The sequence below is a fragment of the Cervus canadensis genome, chromosome X (assembly GCF_019320065.1).
Source record: "Cervus canadensis isolate Bull #8, Minnesota chromosome X, ASM1932006v1, whole genome shotgun sequence".
NCBI classification, from domain to species: Eukaryota; Metazoa; Chordata; class Mammalia; order Artiodactyla; family Cervidae; genus Cervus; species Cervus canadensis.
Window position 1 is genome coordinate 944,436 of NC_057419.1, and position 6,682 is coordinate 951,117.

Here is a 6,682-nt window from a genome sequence, read left to right on the forward strand (position 1 = left end):
CCTTTCCCCACAGCCACACTCCTCGGGCATTCATTCTGTTCTCTCTCAGCTTTCACCATTATCTAGCTTTTCATATCTTGCCTAAACTCCCTCCATGACAACTAGGTTGTGTTTAAGTGTCTGTGGATGTGAGAATCATTGCTCGTTCGTCCTGCAATGTGGTCTTAATGCACCTTGAAGCCCATTGAATCCTGGGCCATTCGACAGAAACCTTTCCATCCCGCCTCCGAGTCTCAGTGTTCCCGGAGCTCGCCTCCATTTTCTGGTCTTCAATCGGAAACCCTTGTCTTCAGGCTGTGAGAATGCAGTGAATACACTTGCCCTTGCTGCACAAGGGGCTGTCTCGTTTCAAGTCTAGGACTCAGGGTCACCTCACATGGAGTATTTCCCAGGCGGGTGATGGGGAAGGGGCAGAGTAATGCATGTTTCAGGTTTTGCTGGGGGATCCCATGCAGGAAATGACCACCTGTGGCTTATTACTATTCCCAGCAAGGGGGGAGCTGGCCCAGAGCTGTGTGAGCCTTGTGTGCAAAGGTTTTCTCAACACGTGCCCTCAAAAATTTCTTTCTCATCTTGTTTTCTTGCTGGAAGCTCCCTTGGAGCTTACCTCAGAGCCAAATCCAAGATGGAATTCATTTCCATGAGCAGCTGCCACAAGCTTCCAGCTTCTTGGACGAAGCACTAAGTCATCCTGTCCTGTGCATCTAGTTCCCATGGTCTCTCATTGAGCTGGTTGGCTCTGGAGGAAAGGGGAATGGATTGTGTGCTCCACCTCAGTCCTCGTTTTTCCAATTGACTGGTAGGGTCAACCAGCCTGAGCTGCACCCATGAGAACAGTCTGTTGGTTTAGTGGGTCTTCATGGGTTTCCTGTGAAGTGTTCACATCCTGTTTTCCATTTGTTGCTTACTCACCCAGGGTCCATCACAGTGCTGAACATTTTAAGAGGTAGAAAAACCTCGCCGTACACAAACCCAAAAGATGACTCTTAGAAGTTTAGAAAATCTTAAAACCTGATAGAAAAATAATCAAGAGGATTGAGCCAACAGTTTAAAAGAAAGATGTATCACTGGCCTTTAAATTTATGAAGACATGTTTAAAGACATGAGCAGCCAATTCACAAGAAGAGTATGGAACTAGCCCCAACCACGTTAAGAACATATTAAATCTAAAGAAGGTAAGAAAAATCATACTAACATTCCCTTGAGAACTGAAACCCAGGCAGTAGTGGCGGACATTTTAGTAATTGCAGACATAGACATTAGTATACTTGGAATAAATATGTTTTGTGTGTTCTAAAAATAAGGAGAGTCATGGAAATCCTAAAAGAGACCCCAATTGATCTTACAGATATGAAAAACATAATTTCAGATGAAGCATATTTTAAGCATTTCCTGAGGCCTCAGATAGTTAAAAAAAAAAAAAAAAAAAACCAACGGCAACATGGGAGACCAGGATTCAATCCCTGGGTTGGGAAGATCCCTCGAGGGGAGAATGGCAGCCTGATCCAGCATGCTTGCCTGGAGAATCCCCATGGAGAGAGGAGCCTGGCGGGCTACAGTCCATGGGGTCACAAAGAGTTGGACACGGCTGAACAACGAAGCACGGCACAGTGCAGCACATTGAAAGTTTGAGAAAGAAATTCAGGTAGGGAGGAAAGAGGGAGAAAGGGAAACAAGGGAAATGAAATTAAGGAAAGAAAATCCTCCATTGCTGGTGAGAACAGAGCAACCAGAGATGTTCCCCAGCAGGACAGCACCCCACGCGTCTATGTGAGAACTCTCAGCCAGTTTGAATCAACCATCTCCAACTTTAGTCCCACTCCTTCAACCAAACTCATGTGCAGGGTTTACAACTAACAGGCTAATAGTCATCAAGTTTTCTCCTCATTCAAATCCTGATTCACCCAGAACTGAAAACAGCACGTGTGCCCCAATGTTCATCACAGCACTGTTTACAATAACCAGGGCATGGAGGCAACCTAGATGTCCATCAGCAGACAAATGGTTAAGAAAGCAGTGGTACATAGATACAATGGAATATTGCTCAGCCATTAAGAAGAACACATTTGAATCCATTCTAATGAGGTGGATGAAACTGGAGCCTCTTATACAGAGCGAAGTAAGTCAGAAAGAAAAACACCAATACACTATACTAAGGCATATATATTGAATTTAGGAAGATGGAGATTATAACCCTATATGGGAAACAACAAAAGACACGGATTTACAGAACAGTCTTTTGAACTCTGTGGGTGACGGCGAGGGTGTGATGATCTGAGGGAAAAGCATTGAAACAAGTATATTATCAATGTGATGGGATAGCCAGTCCATGTTCAATGCATAAAACATGGTGACCAGGACTGGTTCACTGGGCTGACCCAGAGGGATTGGATTGGGACGAAGATATGAGGGGGAATCAGCATGGGGAATAAATGTACCCCATGGCTGATTCATGTCAATGTATGGCAAAAACCACTACAATATGATAAAGTAACTACCCACCAATTAAAATAAATAAAGTAAAATAGAATCCTGTGATAAAAAGGGCCTAATCAGTATTGACTTTTTGACCTCCAAAGACGCCCTTCTTTTCCTTCCTTTCTTCCCTCCCTCCTTCCTCCTCTTTCTTTCCTTTCTTTCTGATTATACAACTGTTAAAGCTTGTTTTCCATTTATAGTTATGACAAAGTTCTGGATCTATTCCCCATGTTGTACAATGCATCCCTGAGCTCCTCTTCCACCTAACTATCACTGGGTGCCTCCCACTCCCCCACCTCTGTATTGCCCCACCCTCTTCCCCTCCCCAATGGCAACCAGTACATGCTTCTCTATATTTGTGCACCTCCTTATTATCATATTTTCTACTTTGCGTTATGTTTACATTCTATAAGTGATATCATACAGTATTTGTCAATCTCTGTCTGAGTTATTTTACTCAATATTCTACCTTTCATGTTGCTGCAAATGTCAATATTCCATTCCTTTGATGGGGCAGCTCCTTTGGATGCCTTTTCAACAAATGGCACTGCCCCCACATACACGACACAGCTCCCCAGCTAAGTGTCCATCTCTGCACTCACACAGAGAAACTCCAAGTCTTCTTCCTCTTCTCCAATGGGAAGTGTGTCTTTGAAGCTCAGTCTGGAAACAGTTCTTCCCCCTACTTTCTGGCAACCTGGACCTTCTGGTCCCATCTCCAACTCCACAGAAGCCATCTCCCTCCCTCCTCACACGCTTATCCCTTCCCTGGCCTCTATGCCCCCACTATCAGAGAACTCAGAGACAAACATAATTTCACATCAGCTTGAGTTCATTTTATTTTTGTTATTAATGTATGCAGTTGCTATAATATTCAGCATCTGTACTTTTGGCCAGTATTCAGCGGCCAGAGCCCCAAGAATTTCTGATGTGTCTGGCCATGCCCCGAAAACACTGGCTGTCCACTGGTCCAGCTGGAAAGGCAGGGGTCTCCCAGGTCTCTGGGACGTCCTCTGGTTCCTTCTGATTAGCTGGAATGGCAGGGGTCTCCATGGTCTCTGGACCCTCCTCTGGTTGGTTCTGATTAACTGGAAATGCAGGGGTCTCCATGGTCTTTGGGACCTCCTCAGATTCATTCTGATTAGCTGGAATGGCAGGGGCCTCCATGGTGTCAGGGATCTCCTCTGGCTCCTTCTGATTACCTGGAATGGCAGGGGTCTCCATGGTCTCTGGGACCTCCTCTAGTTCCTTCTGATTTAGCTGTTCATTCGCCTTGGAACTCTGGCTACAGAGATTTGAACATCTGATTTTCTTAAGCTTTTTTTTGGTGGGAGTTTTCAGAGAAGTTTTCTTAGGCAGCATTGCCGGAGGGATTATTCACCCTCACGGTTACCATGACCACCTGGAGAAAACAAGACAGGGAGCAAGAATGGCACTACTTAGGCAAGAGTGTGAAGGCAGGTGGGAACGTGGCTTCAGGAGAAGGGGTGTGGCCAGAGAAGGGTTATGTGCCAGGCAAAGACAGGGGGCTGTGTCTTCTGGGGTTGGGTTGATGGGCAAGAGGAGGTTGGCTGGGTTCTGTTCACCTGACATTTTTTTCTGGACCTCAATATATAGGAGGTCTTCATCTTCTCCTGGGTAATAGGAGGTGGGTGTTCCATAACTACTCTGGAGCTTTGTGGCTTCCCAGTCACCTCAGTCATTCGGAGGACTCACAGTGATCTGCTCAGAGCCCCTGAGCACCCCTATATATGCCCGTCCCTATGGAGCCTCACCCTCATGCTTTATGAGGTAAGCAAGTCTCTTCCACAGCCAACGGTGGCACTGGGTGAGCTTTGACATCACAAAGCCCCATCCTGACATGTCTAGTGGAGCATGGGGAGCAATTCAGATGATTTGCTGTGAGACATGAGACAATAGTAATGCCCTAAAGAGGCCTCCAGACTCACCTGCCACACTCACCTCTATGTCAAATCTGATGGGTCCAACTGCAGGCAGAGTTCATCTCCTCCCAACCTTTCCCCACAGCAACACTCCTCGGGCATTCATTCTGTTCTCTCTCAGCTTTCACCATTATCTAGCTTTTCAAATCTTGCCTAAACACCCTCCATGAGCACTAGGTTGTGTTTAAATGTCTGTGGAAGTGAGAATCATTGCTCGTTCCTCCTGCAATGTGGTCTTAATGCACCTTGAAGCCCATTGAATTCTGGGCCAGCCGACAGAAAACTTTCCATCCAGCCTCCTTGTCTCAGTGTTCCCAGAACGCACCTCCATTTTCTCGTCTCCAGTCAGAAACCGTTGTCTTCAGGCTGTGAGATAGCAGTGAATACACTTGCCCTTGTTCCACACCGAGCTGTCTTGTTTCAAGTCTAGGACTCAGGGTCACCTCACTAGGCGTACTACCCAGGCTTGTGTTTGAACAGGGTGATTGGAAGCGAGGAGAAATGCATGTATCAGGTTGAGCTAGGGGATCCCATGCAGGAAATGATCACCTGCGACTGATTAGTATTCCCAGCAAGGGGTGGAGCTTGCCCAGAGCTGTGTGAGCATTGTGTCCCAAGGTCTTCTCAACACGTGTCCTCACAAATTTTTTTTTTCATCTTGTTTTCTTGCTGGAAGCTCCTTGTAGCTAACCTCACAACCAAAAGTAAGGTGGAATTCATTTCCATGAGCAGCCGCCACAAACTTCAAGCTTCTTGGATGAAACACTGAGTCATCCTGTCCTGTGCATCTAGTTCCCATGGTCTCTCATTGAGCTGGTTGGCTCTGGAGGAAAGGGGAATGGATTGTGTGCTCCACCTCTGTCCTGGTTTTCCAATCGACTCGTAGGGTCAACCAGCTTGAAGTGCACCCCAGGGGACAGTTTGTTTGCTTTGTGGTTCTTCCTGTGTATCCTGTGAAGTGTTCACAACCTGTTTTCCATTTGTTGCTTACTCCCCATGGGTCCATCACACTGCTGAACATTTTAAGAGGTAGAAAATGCACGCTGTTAACAAACCCAAAATATGACTCTTATAATTGTTAGCAGATCTTAAAACGTGATAGAAAAATGGGCAAGAGGCATGAGCCAACCCTTTATAAGAAAGATGTATCACTGGCCTTTAAATATATGAAGACATGGTTAAAGACATGAGCAGTCAATTCACAAGAACAGTATGGAACTAGCCCCGAACCACATTAAGAGCATATTAAATCTAACAAACGTAAGAAAAATCATACTAAAATTCCCTTGTGAACAGAAACTCAGGCAGAAGTGGCATAAATTTTAATAATTGCAGAAAGAGACATTAGGATACTTGGAATAAATGTGTTTTGTCTTTCCTAAAAATAAGGAGAGGCATGGAAATTATAAAATAGACCCCATTTGATCTTACAGATATGAAAAACATAGTGTAGATGTAGCCCATGTTAGGTGTCCCCTGATGGCTCAGATAGTAAAAAAAAAAATAAATAAATAAATAAACAACAGAAATAAAATACACCTGCCACATGGGAGACCAGGAATCACTCCCTTGGTTTGGAAGATCCTCTGGAAGGGGGAATGGCATTCTGCTCCAGTATACTCATCTGGAGAATCCCCATGGACAGAGGAGCCTGGCCAGTCTAGAGTCTTTAGGGTCACAAAGACTTGGACATGGCTGAACAAAGAAGCACAGCACAGCACAGCACATTGAATGTTTTTGAAAGAAATTCAGATAGGGAGGAAAGAGGGAGAAAGGGAAACAAGGCAAATGAAAGGAAGGAAAGAAAATCCACTGTTCCTAGTGAGAACAGAGCAACAAGAGATATCTCCCTACAGGACAGCACCCCACATGTCCATCTGAGCACTCTCAGATGGTTTGAAACAACCGTCTCCAACTTTGGTACCACTCCTTCAAACAAACTCATGTGCAGGGTTTACCACTAACAAACTAATAGTCATCATGGTTTCTCCTCATTCAAATCCTGATTCACCCAGAAGTGAAAAAGCCAAGTGTGCCGCATTGTTCATCACAGCACTGTTTACAATAACCAGGGCATAGAAGCAACCTAGATGTCCATCAGCAGACAAATGGGTAAGAAAGCTGTGGTACATAGACAAAAAGGAGTATTGCTCAGCCATTAAAATATAAAAAGAACACATGTGAATCCATTCTAATGAGGTGGATGACACTGGAGCCTACTATACAGAGCAAAGTAAGTCAGAAAGAAAAATACCAATACA